We start from the raw sequence: 13,838 nt of genomic DNA, 5'->3' as shown, positions 1-13,838 counted from the left end.
ACAACATTGATATAATTTACTACAGTATATTGTTAATCTCTTACTGTGCCTAACATATATTAAACTTTATTGTAGATATGTATAGGAAAAAACATAGCGTGTATAAGGTTTGGTAGTGTTGGCTGTTTCAGGCATCCATTGGGAGTCTTGGAATGTGTCTTCTATTGGTATGTGGATAAGTGGGGGACTACTGTATAGCATGTGAACTTATTGGAGAAATTTAGTTGTGAAGGGGACTAACTTCAGAGAATGTGGGTTTCAGCAGAAGGTATTTTTGTTTTTAAGGTATATAGCAGAACATAAATTATATGTTAAGAATGATTAATCCATTTGAGGAGATTTTGAAGTTGTATGTATGAAGAAATGACAGGAGAGACCAAGGCAAGAGGGGATTAAATCAGTCAGCACATGTGGAAGTATTGGTCTTTGCAAGGAGGTACATGTTTTCTTTTTGTTTGTTTTTGTTTTTAAAGTTTATTTTTGAGAGAGAAAGAGAGCATGCAAAAGCAAGGGAGGAGCAGAGAGAGAGAGAGAGAGAGAGAGAGAGAGAGAGAGAGAGAGAGGGAGAGGGAGAGAGAGAGAATCCTAAGTGGGACTTGAACTCAGGAACCATGAGATCATGGCCTGAGCTGAAATTAAGAGTTGGATGCTTAACTGACTGGGCCACCCAGGTGCTCCCTCCCCCCAACGTTTTCCATGTACGAGGAGAGTAAAGGAAAGATGTTTTCCTGCTAAATTTGATGGTGACATGGCCTCATTTTTCTCCATGAAGGGAGTCAGATTCTGATAGTATAAAATGCATTTGAGGAGCAAGTAGAAGGCATGGGATAATTCTTGCCTGATGTTGGGAGAGTACCCTGTCTAGAAGACCTTGTGGACAGACAACTGTCTCAGAGCTACGGAGGGCTCATGGGAGGTTAATGATTATGAATTTGCTGTGACATGCTGTATTATGTGAATCTTCCCCCTTTCCATAGATGATTAGCTGCTGTGTGTTGCCACAAAAAAATGGGTAGTAAAGTTCTTCCAAGAATGGAGTTTTGTCTGTCGAGGGAACAAGGAGTTGAGAATATTTGCAAAGGAGTAATTTATACTTAGGACCATGGAGGGAACTCAATTTGTTGAAAGTGGTGTGGAGGTCAAGGAGTTATTCCATGTTGAAGCCTCTGACAAAGCCTCTGACAGCATCTGTTTGACCTATGTCTATTCCTTCGTGTCTGATACAGAGCCATGCCTTTCAAATATTTGTTGAATAAACAAATGCTAGTTTCTCTTAGAGGAGAAAGGGACCATATGCCTTTAAACTCACCTCACTGTCAGTTCTTACTCTTCTATAGCAGCTTGGAGTAGCACACTTTTACACTGTGAACATTTGAAGGTAAGAGTAAGCAGGCCTGGGGCACCCGCATGGCTCCATCAGTTAAGTGTCTGACTCTTGGTTTTGGCTTCAGGTCATGATCTCATGGTTTGTGAATTCAAGCCCCACGTCAGACTGTGCTGCTGGCCCAGAACCTGCTTGGGATTCTCTCTCCTTCTCTCTCTGCCCCTCCCTGGCTTGTACTCTGTCTCTCTCAAAATAAATAAATAAACTTTAAAAAGTATACTTAAAGCTTTTCTGCCTGTGGATGCTGTCGAGTAAGCATCATTAAAGTCTCCCCTCCCACCACCGTCATGTCTAAGTCAGAGTCTCCCAAAGAGCCTGAATAGCTGCAGAAGCTTTTCATCAGAGGTTTCAGCTTTGAAACAACCAATGAGAGTCTAAGGTGCCATCATGAGCAATGGGGAACGCTTACAGACTGTGTGGTAATGAGAGATTGAAGCACCAAGGGCTCCAGAGGCCTTGGGTTTGTCACGTATGCCACCTATGCCACCTGTGTAGAAGAGGTAGACACACCCATGAGCGCAAGGCCACACAAGATGGATGAAAGAGTTATAGAAACCAAGGAGAGCTGTCTTGAGAGAAGATTCTCTCTCTTTTTTTAATGTTTTATTTATTTTTGATACAGAGAGAGACAGAGCATGAGAGGGGGAGGGGCAGAGAGAGAAGGAGACACAGAACCGGAAGCAGGCTCCAGGCTCTGAGCTAGCTGTCAGCACAGAGCCTGACGCGGGGCTCGAACCCACGGATGTGAGATCTGACCTGAGCCGAAGCCGGAGGCTTAACCAACTGAGCCACCCAGGCACCCCTTGAGAGAAGATTCTCAAAGACCTCGTGCCCACTTAACTGTGAAGAAGATTTTTGTCGGGGGCATTAAAGAAGACACCGAAGAACATCATCTAAGAGATTATTCTGAACAGTATGGGAAAATTGACGTGATTAAAATCATGACTGACCGAGGCAGTAGCAAAAGGAGAGGCTTTCCTTTTGTAACATTTGATGACCATGACTCTGTAGACAAGACTGTTATTCAAAAATACCATACTGTGAATGGCCACAGCTGTGAAGTAAGGAAGGCTCCACCTAAACAAGAGATGGCTAGTGCTTCTTTCAGCCAAAGAGGTCGAAGTGGTTCTGCGAACTTCGGTGGTGGTCGTGGAGGTGGTTTTGGTGGGAATAACAACCTTGGTCGTGGAGGAAACTTAGCGTGGTGGCTTTGGTGGCAGTGGAGGTTTTGGTGGATATGGTGGCAGTGGGGATGGCTATAATGGATTTGATAACGATGGAAGCAACTTTGGAGGCAGTGGAAGCTATAATGATTTTGGCAATTACAACAATCAATTTTCAAATTTTGGACCCAGGAAAGGAGGAAATTTTGGAGGCAGAAGCTCTGGCCCCTCTGGTGGTGGAGGCCAGTACTTTGCCATACCCCGAAACCAAGGTGACTCTGGCAGTTCCAGCAGCAGCAGTAGCTATGGCAGTGGCAGAAGGTTTTCATTACTGCCAGGAAACCGAGCTTAGCAGGAGAGGAGAGCCAGGGAAGTGACAGGGAAGCTACAGGTTACAGCAGATTTGTGAACTCAGCCAAGCACAGCGGTGGCAGGGCCTTGCTGCTACAAAGAAGACGTGTTTTAGACAGTACTCATGTGTATGGGCAAAACCCTGAGGACTGTATTTGTGATTGTATAACAGGTTATTTTAGTTTCTGTTCTGTGGAAAGTGTAAAGCATTCCAACAAAGGGTTTTAATGTAGATTTTTTTTTCTGCACCCATGCTGTTGATTGCTAAATGTAATAGCCTGATCATGACTCTGAATGAATGTGTCTTTTTTTAAATGTGCTGTGTAAAGATAATCTACTCTGGAGCCATCTTGGTAAACTACCCCAACAGTGTGAAGTTAGAATTCCTTCAGGTTGATGTCAGGTTCCATTTGAAATTTATATGGAACCTGCTTGGGCACAGCATCCATGGTCTCCACAAACATTGGTGTGGTTGAACTAACAGTTAATGTGTTGTGACCTGGAGTTCACTGTTATAAGGGTCACCCAAGCAAAGTCCTGGAGTTTATTTGGTTATTAATATGATTGTTGGCACATCCTATGCAATATATCTAAATTGAATTATGGTATCAGATAAAATTATAGATGGTATTAAAGTTTGTGTATCATCCATTATCATGTGTAATCAATAAACGATTTAATATTCTCTTGAAAAAATGTATTAAAAAAAAAAGAATAGGCAGGCCTTCTTATCCTCTGGGACATAGTAATCACTGAATAAGAAATATTTGTTGGATGAATGACCATGTGATCTCTGCTTGAGTTGTCTCTTGTGTTTTATTGAAATTGTCAGATTTCTTGGTTGTATTCCCAACTCTTAGCTCCAAAAGGATTAAAATAATATATTGCTTATCCCTGTATTTTCAACATCTGGTACAGAACAGGTGATGAGTTAAGGATTGAGAGGACTTGTTTTTTTCAAGATAAAACAAAAAAGTAGATAAAATCTTCCATTCACTTAACAGTTGGAATAGGGTGGTTTCAATACATATAAATCATAGAAGTCACTATTAGGGTAAAGAGAATGTATCTTCAGATATCCTCATCAAGTAGTTTGATATATTTTGCAGGATCTACTTCTATGCTGAATTTTTCTGGATGTATTTGAATAAAGTTTGTTTTCTAGGAGGAGGCATCTCCCTACTCTTTGGTCAACATCTGCCTGAATGTCCTGGTTGCTAACCTAGAGAAATTGTGTTCTGAAAGATCTGATGGAACATTGTGCCTTCCCAAGCATTGGAGTTTCCCTCAGGAAGTAGCTGATCGGCTCCTTGGGGTGATGACATGGCAAGGTAATGATAACACTCCTTTATTTTTATTTAATTTTTTAAAGTTTATTTATTTATTTTGAGAGAGAAAGAGAGAGAAAGCGAGCACACGTGTGCATGCACTCTTTGGTGAGTGGCCGGGGGAGGGGCAGAGAGAGAGGATCCCAAGCCCATGTGGGGCTCCATCCCATGATCTGTAAGATCATGACATGAACCAAAATCAAGAGTTGGACACTGACCCAACTGAGTCACCAGGCATCCCTTTTTAATTTTTTTTTTTTTGATAAGTCTTATTTATATTGTACTTAGAGCATTTTACTGTTTGAAAAGTGATTTCATCCAGTTCCTATTTCATTCCTCACAACCACTGGATGGGAAATAGGGAAATAATTTTTATTTTATTTCTGTGGAGATTTGAATCTCAGAGTCTGTCTGGAATCCTTTGAAGAAATTTTGTCTTGCTTCTAGGTTTATCCTGCTATTAGCTTAGCAGAGTGAAGACAGTGGGGAACTAAACCAAGTTCCCATTCATCTGTTTGCTCTCTAGCTTCTGAAATGCTGTTCCTATAGTCTTGTCTCCTACTCTTTTCATTGTGAATATGAGACTTAAAAAAATTTTTCCTTTACCTCCCATTGTAGTGAGGCTTTCAAAACTTTACCAAACGTTGTTATTTTACTTTTTGATTACAGCCAGCCTGGTGGATGTGAAGTATTTATTGTGGTTTTGGTGCATTTTCCTAATAAGTAAAGATGTTAGGCATTTTGAATGATGTTTAATTTATCATGTTACAGTTCTTTTTAAGCTTATTTATTTATTTGGAGAGACAGTGCAAGTGGGGGAAGCACAGAAAGGGAGAGAGGGAGAATCTCAAGCAGGCTCCGTACTGTCTGTGCAGAGCTCAATGCAGGGCTTGAACTCACAACTGTGAGATCATGACCTGAGCTGAAATCTAGAGTCAGATGCTTAACCAACTGAGCCACCCAGGCGTCTCCACTGTTTTTTTAAGTTTATCAGTTTTTTTTTAATATAAAGGCTTTTTCGTAACAAATTCTTAAGATGTATATCACATCTAGATTATTCACCTACTTAAAGTGTACAGTTCAGTGTTACTATTATTTTTGTTTTTAGTATAGTCACAGATTTAGGTGGCTGTCATCACAGTCAATTTTAGAACATTTTTTCTCACCTCAAAAAGAAACTCCTTACCCAATGCTAAGCAACCACTAATAGATTTTCTATGTCTATGGGATTTTGCCCCCCTGAACATTTAGTATAAATCAAATTGTATAATATGTGGCCTTTCATGTCTGGCTTTTACTCAGTGTAATAGTGTCAAGGTTCATTCATGTTGCAGCATTAGTCACTACTTCATTTTTGTGGCTGTATCAAATACTCTATTGTGTGACTATACCACATTTTATTCATTTATTAGCTGATGGACATTTGGTCTGTTTCTACTCTTTGGCTACTATGAATAATGCTACTTAAAAACATTCATGTGCACATTTCTTTTTTTTCTTCTTCTTTCTAAAAAAATTTTTTTATGGTTTTTATTTGTTTTTGAGAGAGAGAAAGAGAGACAGCGTGAGCAGGCGGGGGCCAGAGATAGGAGTCACAGGATCTGAAGCAGGTTCCAGGCTCTGAGCTGTCAGCACAGAGCCCGACGCAGGGCTTGAACCCACGAACCGTGAGATCATGACCTGAGCCGAAGTCAGGTGCTCAACCGACTGAGCCCCCCAGGCGCCCCATCATGTGCACATTTCTATGTGGACATATGTTTTCATTTCTCTTGGGTGAATCCCTAGGAGTAGAATTGCTGGATCAAATAGTAACTTTCTTTAACTTTTTGAGGAATTTGCAAATTGTTTTCCAAAGTGGCTGCACCAGCTTACTTTCCTATCAGCAGCATACAGGAGTTCTCATTTCTCCACAGTTTCACCAAAAGTTGTTATTTTACTTTTTGATTACAGCCATCCTGGAGGATGTGAAATATTTATTGTGGTTTTGTTGCATTTCCCTAATAAGTAATGATGTTGAGCATCTTTTTATGTGCTTATTGGCCATTTGTATATCTTCTTTGGAGAAATGTCTATTCACATCCTTTGCCCAGTTCTATCTTTTTCTTTTTCTTTCTTTCTTTATTCTTTTTTTTAAATTAATTTATTTTTTAGTTTACATCCAAGTTAATTGGCATATAGTGCAACAATGATTTCAGGAGTAGATTCCTTAATGCCCCTTTAGCTCATCCCCCTTAGCACAACCCCTCCAGCAACCCTCTGTTTGTTTTCTGTATTTCAGAGTCTCTTTATGTTTTGTCCCCCTCCCTGTTTTTATATTTTTGCTTCTCTTCCCGTAGGTCTATCTGTTTTGCATCTTAAATTCCTCACGAGTGAAGTCATGTGATATTTGTTTTTCTCTGACTAATTTCACTTAGCATAATACCCTCTAGTTCCATCCACATAGTTGCAGATGGCAAGATTTCATTCTTTGTGATTGCCAAGTACAAGATTCTTTTTTTTTAATGTTTATTTATTTATTAAAAATTTTATTTTACATTTATTCATTTTTGAGAGAGAGAGAGCACGAGCGGGTGGGGGGCAGAGAGAGAGGGAGATACAGAATCAGAAGCAGGCTCCAGGCTCTGAACTGTCAGCACAGAACCCAATGTGAGGCTCGAACTCACGGATTACGAGATCATGACCTGAGCTGAAGTCGGAGACTTAACCGTCTGAGCCACCCAGGTGCCCCAATGTTTGTTTATTTTTGAGAGAGAGAGGAAGAAATAGAATCCCAAGCAGGCTCAGCACTGTCAACATAGACCCCCAGAAATGAAAAAAATGATCACCGTGATAAATCTAGTTACCATCTGTTACCATACAAAGGTTTTACAATATTATTGACTATATTCCCTATTCTGTACATTATATCCCCATTTTCTTCATACAACTCCCTTATCAGTTACATGGTTTGTAATTATTTTCTTCTATTCTCTGAATTCTCTTTTTAATTTCCTGATAGTGTCCTTTGACTTACAAATGGTTTTACATTTTTTAATGTTTATTCCTGAGAGAGAGACAGAGACAGTGTGAATGGGCGAGGGGCAGAGAGAGATAGACAAAGAATTCAAAGCAGGCTCCAGGCTCTGAGCTGTTCGCCCAGAGCCAATGTAAGGCTTGAACTCACAAGCTGCAAGATCATGACCTGAGTCGAAGTCAGATGCTTATCCTACTGAGCCACCCAGGCGCCCCACAAATAGTTTTTATTTTCATGAGGTACGATTTATCTATTTCTTTTGTGGCTTATGCTTTTAGTATCATATCTAAAAATTCATTGCCAAACCCAAGGTCCTAAAGATTTATACTTGTATTTTCTTCCTCTAAGAGTGTTTTTTTTTTTTTTTCTCACTTCCACACTCTTAGGTTTTTGGTCCATTTTGAGTTTATTTTTGTATATGGCATGAAGTGTAAGAGTCCAGCTTCACATTTTCAGTGTGCCTATATAGTGGTCCCATCACCGTTTATTGAAAAATCTTACTGAATGCTCTCGGCATCCTTTTAGAAAATCAGATGACCACAGAGGCATGGGTTTATTTCTTACTTTTCATTTCTGTTCTCTGGAGCAATGTGTCTGTCCTTTTGTCTGTAGGACCCTATCTTTATTACCATTGCTTTGTAGTTAATTTTGAAATTCGAAAGTGAGACTTCTCTTTATAGGATTGTTTTGGCTATTCTGGATCCTTTATATTTCCATATGAATTTTAGAACCAGTTGGTCAATTTCTACAAAGAATCCAGCTGGGATTTGAATAAGGATTGCATCAGATATGTATGTCAATTTGGCGAGCATTGCTGTCTTAACAGCATTAAGTCTTCTGATAATGAGCATGATGATAAACATGATGTTTATTTCATGTTTATTTCTATTTATTTAGATCATCTTTAATTATTTTCTAATGTTTTGCCATCTTATAATTTGAAATCTTTTATTCATGAGTTTGGGTTAACTTTCTATTAAACTAGACTCTTAAGTTCTTTGAATAGTGTTTTCTAGTTTATGCATGTAAGTTTACATATCTTTAAAAAAATTTTTTTTCTGTTTTTTATTTTTGAGAGACAGCATGAGCAGGGGAGGGTCAGAGAGAGGGAGACTTAGAATCTGAAACAGGCTCCAGTCTCTGAACTAGCTGTCAGCACAGAGCCCAACGGGGCTGGAACTCACAAACAGCAAGATCATACCTGAGCTGAAGCCGGACGCTTAACCCACCAAGCCACCCAGGCGCCCTCCATATACTGTTTAGAATCAGTTTATTGATATTCACAAAATAACCTACTAGGATTTTTATTAGGATTTGCATTGTATCTATGTATCAACCTGGGAAAAACTGATAATTTAAAAAAAAAGGTTTTTTTTTTAATTTATTTTGGGGGAGAGTGCAAACAGGCCAGGGGCAGAGAGGGGAACATAGAATCTGAAGGGGGCTCTGCACTGACAGGCTGACAGCAGCAAGCATGATATGGGGCTTGAACTCACGAACTGAGAGAGATCCATGACCTGAGCCAAAGCTGGATGCTCAATTCACTGAGCCACCCAGGTGCCCCTAAAATTTTTTTAAAATTCCAGTATAGTTAACATACAGTGTTCTATGAGTTTCCAGTGTACAATATAGTGATTCAGCAGCTCCATACGTTACCCAGGGTTCATCACATGTGCGCTCCTTATCCCCATTACCCATTTCATCCGTCTCCCCACCTCCCTCCAGTCTGGAACAGGACTGCTTGTTCTCCATAGTTAAGAGTTGTCTCTTGGGTTATTTTTTTCTCGCTCACCCTCCCTGTTGTTCCCTTTGCTCATTTATTTCATTTTTTAAATACTACATTTGAGTGAAATCATATGATACTTGTCTTTCTCTGACTGACTTATTTCACTGAGCATTATAGTCTCTAGCTGCATCCATGTTGTTGCCAATGATAAGATTTCATTCTTTTTTATGGCTGAATAATGCAAAAAACTGATATTTTGAGAACACTGAATCTTCCTATTGATGAACATGGAATATCTCTCCATTTATGTAGTTCTTTGATTTCATTGATCAGTTTTCTAGTTTTCCTCATAGGGATCTTATATGAACTTTATTAGTATATACTTAACATATTTCGTTGTTTTGGGGTACTGATGTAAATGCTTTTCTATTTAATGTCAAATCCAGTGTTCATTGTTGGTATATAAGAAGCTACCATTTTTGTATAGTGACTTTGTATTATGCAACCTTGCTGTAATCTTAGTTCCAGAAATTTGCTTTTTGCAATTCTTTCAGATTTTCTACATAAATAATGTCATCCCTGAACAAAGAGTTTTATGTCTTCCTTCTTAATTTCTTTATTTCCCTTTCTTGTCTTATTACATTAGCAAGAACTTAAGTACAGTGTTTAAAAGGAGTGGTGAGAGGGGACATCCTTACTTTTGTGTCTTATCTTAGTAAGAAAGTTTTGAATTTCTCCTCATTAAGTATATTAGTTGTAGATTTTTTGTAAATAGTCTTTTCAAGTTGAGGAAGTTTATCTCTATTTGTAGTTTACTGAGAGTTGTTATTAGGGATGACTACTGGATTTGTCAAATGGCTTTTTTTTCATTTATTTAGAAGATCATGTGATTTTCTGTTTTTCATGTAATGGATTACATTAATTGATGTTAGATTGTTGAACCAGCCTTCCATACTTGGGATACATCCATTTGGTTGTGGTGTAGGATTCTTTTTATACGTTTTTGGATTCGGTTTGCTAATATTTTATTGAGGATTTTTGCATCTGTATTCATGAGAGAGATTTGTCAGTAGGTTTCTTTTGTAACATCTGTGTGGTTTTGCTGTTAGGGTAATGCTGGCCTCAAAGAATTAGGAAGTATGTCCATAGGTCCTCTGCTTGTATTCTTTTTTTTTGTTTTTTTAAGTTTATTTATTAAGAGAGAGTGAGTGCAGGAGCAGAGGAGGCTGCAGAGAGAAAGAAAGAATGATGTAGGGCTCAATCCCATGACACTGGGATTAAGACCAGAGCCAAAATCAAGGGTCGGACTCTAAACCCACTAAGCCACACATGTGTCCCTTCTCTTTCATTTCTGATACTAGTAATTTCTCTCTCTCTCTTTTTCTAAGTTAGCATGGCTAGAGGCTTATTGATTTCCTTGATCTTTTTAAAGAACCAACTTTTGGTTTTGTTGATTTTTCTCCCTTGATTTACATTGATTTCACATATTTAGTTTCATTGATTTCTGCTCTAATTCTTATTATTTCTTTTCCTCTGGTTACTTTAGATTTAATTTGTTCTTCTTTTTTTTTTTTTTTTTTAGTGTTTATTTTGTGGGGGAGAGAGAGAGTGCATGCGTGCGTGCACGTGCATGCTCATGAGCAGGGAAGGGGCATAGAAAGAGGGAGAGAGAATCCCAAGCAGGCTGCACACTGTGAGTGCAGAGCCTGATGTGGGGCGTTCTTGAACCTACAAACTACAAGATCACAACCTGAGCTGAAATGAAGAGTTGGATGCTCCACCGACTCAGCCATGCAGGTGCCCCTAATTCTTCTTTTTCTAGTTTCCTAAGTAGGAAACTGAGATGATTGATTTGATTTTACTTTTTATTTTTTTAATTACTTATTTATTAATATTTTATTTTTAAGTAATCTCTACACCTAACATGAGGGCTTGATCTCACCATCTTGAGACTGAGAGCCTCATGCTCCTTGGAGTGAGCCACCTAGGTGATTTCTTTTATATGTATTCAGAGATATAACTTTTCCTCTAAACACTGCATTCACTTTATCCCACCAATTTTGATAAATTGTGTTTTCATGTTCTTCAGAATTTAAACTTTCTCTTTTAATTTCACTGTAATTAACTAATTAGAATTTAAATAAAAACGTGGGAAAAGAATAAAATAGAAAAAACCTCCAAAATACAATTTAAATTTTCTCTTGAGAGTTCTTCCTTGATTAATATATATTTTTTTAATGTTTATTTATTTTTGAGAGAGAGAGAGTGCAAGTGTGCACATGAGAGCTGGGGAGGGGCGAGAGAGAGAGAGCGAGACACACACACAGAATCCAAAACAGGCTCTAGGCTTTGAGCTGTCAGCACAGAGCTCGACACAGGGCTCGAACCCATGAACTGTGAGGTTACAACCTGAGCCAAAGTCAGATGCTTAACCGACAGCCACCCAGGCGCCCCTCCATATGTTTATTTAGAAGTGTATTGTTTAATCTCTGTTTGGAGATTTTACAGTTCTTTTTATTTATTTAGTTTATTATTATTTTTAACGTTTATTAACTTATTTTGAGACTTCTTCTTTATTTCCCCCGCATCATCTTTTTCCATTCAATTGATAGGCTCTTTCCATAATTTTACTATTATATGTAATGCTTCTTTAAGCATCCCTTAGAATTAGTATTGTTGTCTTATTTGGATAAATACCGAGTAGTGCGATTATTGGATTGTAGGATAGTTCTGTTTTTAAGTCACTCAATACATTTTTTTAAAAATGTCTGTTTAGGGGCGCCTGGGTGGCTCAGTCGGTTAAGCCTCCGGCTTCGGCTCAGGTCAGATCTCACGTTCGTGGGTTCGAGTCCCGCGTCAGGCTCTGTGCTGACAGCTAGCTCAGAGCCTGGAGCCTGCTTCCAGTTCTGTGTCTCCTTCTCTCTCCAACCCTCCCCCTCTCATGCTCTGTCTCTCTCTGTATCAAAAATAAATAAAACATTAAAAAAAATGTCTGTTTATTTTTCGAGAGAGAAAGAGCAAGCGAGCGAGGAGAGGCAGAGAGAGAGAGGGGTGGAACAAGGATCCAAAGTGGGCTCCATGCTGACAACAGTAAGCTAAGCCCAATGTGGGGCTCAAACTCACAAATCATGAGATCATGTCCTGATTGAGCCACCCAGGTGCCCTTCACTTCCTACATTTTAAATGTTAGAAATTTTCTGCTTGTTTGGTATTTTCCCTCTAGGGTGAAAATAAATTCCATGATGGCAAGAAGCCATGTCTATCTCATTCACCATCAAGCATGACACTTTGCATAGAGTGAACATTCAATATTTGTTGAATAAATATATGAATGAATGTACTAAATTCTTCCTCAAAGTCTGAGTATAGGGACTTCCTTCCTCCTGTCGTGGTAGCGCAGCCCAACTCAAAATGCAAAGCTGGGAATCAGCTTATATACCTTTTTTCTCAATTCTTTCTTCCATTCCATTCAGCCCCCATGTTCTGCCAGCCCTATTTTAGCCTTTTATCTTGCATTATGAGAAGCATCAATAATTTCTTGCCGCATCTCCCATCAGACACCATCCTAATTCCTTTATAGTCGCATAATTGGTCTTTCAAAAAATATAATTATGACCATTCAATTTTCTTTATTAAAAAGTTTTTTAATGTTTTTATTTTTGAGAGACAGAGCACGAGTGGAGGAGGACAGAGAGAGCGAGATACAGAATCTGAAGTTGGCACCAGGTTCTGGGCTGACAGCAGAGCCTGTTGCGGGGCTTGAACTCATGATCTGAGCTAAAGTTGGACATTTAACCGACTGAGCCACTCAGGCTTCCCAATGATGATTCATTTTTCTGCTTCAAAATTAAGTTTTTCCTTATTGTCCATAGGATAAAAAACGTCTGGGTTTCATAACTTTGTCTACAGGCCCTATCTGCTTTTCAGTTTTCTTTCTAGCCATCCTTCCCTTTTATGCCACTGCAGTCCAGTAATGCTAATCTGTTTAGCGTCTTTCCAAGTAGTCTGCTGGCCTATGCCTCCTTGTCTTTGATATGTTCTTCCATCCTCTCTGCCCCACCCCCAAACTGATATTCAGTCTTCAGAACTTTCCCCAAAGTTAATCTCATCTGTACTAATTTAATACCTGTACAACTTACTACTGCATGTAATATATTATTATAATAATTTATTTACATGATGTGCCTTCCTAGACGGAATTCTTTGTGGTCACAGATATCTAATTACCTTGTGTGACCATTACTTAACACAGGATTTCATACACAGAAGATGCCTAGTGAATCTTTTCTAAATAAAATCTAGTACTATCCATTAATTTTATAGACAAGGAAAATGAGGCCCAGAGCGGTAAGTGACTTTTTTAAGGCTATCTATTAATTTAGTTAAAAGTAATAATTGGGGGGCGCCTGGGTGGCTCATTCGGTTAAGCATCCGGCTTCGGCTCAGGTCATGATCTCATGGTTTGTAGGTTCGAGCCCCGCGTCAGGCTTTGTGCTGACAGCTAAGCTCAGAGCCTGGAGCCTGTTTCAGATTCTGTGTCTCCTTCTCTCTCTGACCCTCCCATGCTCGTGCTGTCTCTCTCTGTCTCTCAAAAATAAATAAAAAACAGAAAAAAAAAAGAGTAATAATTGGCAGTGTTATTTGCTTATTTACTTATTTTGTTTTTGGTTTTTTGTGAGCAAGGTTTCTGTGGATAAAACCATGGGCTCTGGAGTCGAACTGGTTTTGATTCCTTATTCCGCCACATATTTTGTCTTTGAGCAAGTCACTTAACATCTTTAAGCTCTAGTATCTTCATTTATAAGATAGTAATTAATAGTATTATAGTATTATTATAAAGAATAAATGAAGAAATCTGAGCAAAGGGATTAGA

At 38.8% G+C, this 13,838-nt stretch overlaps 1 pseudogene; it reads left to right on the top strand.

Moving 5' to 3' along the window:
* Positions 1-1,695: 1,695 nt before the first annotated feature.
* Positions 1,696-2,899, top strand: LOC115297681 (annotated as a pseudogene).
* The last annotated feature ends 10,939 nt before the right edge of the window (positions 2,900-13,838 follow it).

The sequence above is a fragment of the Suricata suricatta genome, chromosome 8 (assembly GCF_006229205.1).
Source record: "Suricata suricatta isolate VVHF042 chromosome 8, meerkat_22Aug2017_6uvM2_HiC, whole genome shotgun sequence".
Lineage (NCBI taxonomy): Eukaryota > Metazoa > Chordata > Mammalia > Carnivora > Herpestidae > Suricata > Suricata suricatta.
Note: the sequence above shows the minus strand (reverse complement) of the source record. Positions and strands in the feature narration are given on the sequence as shown.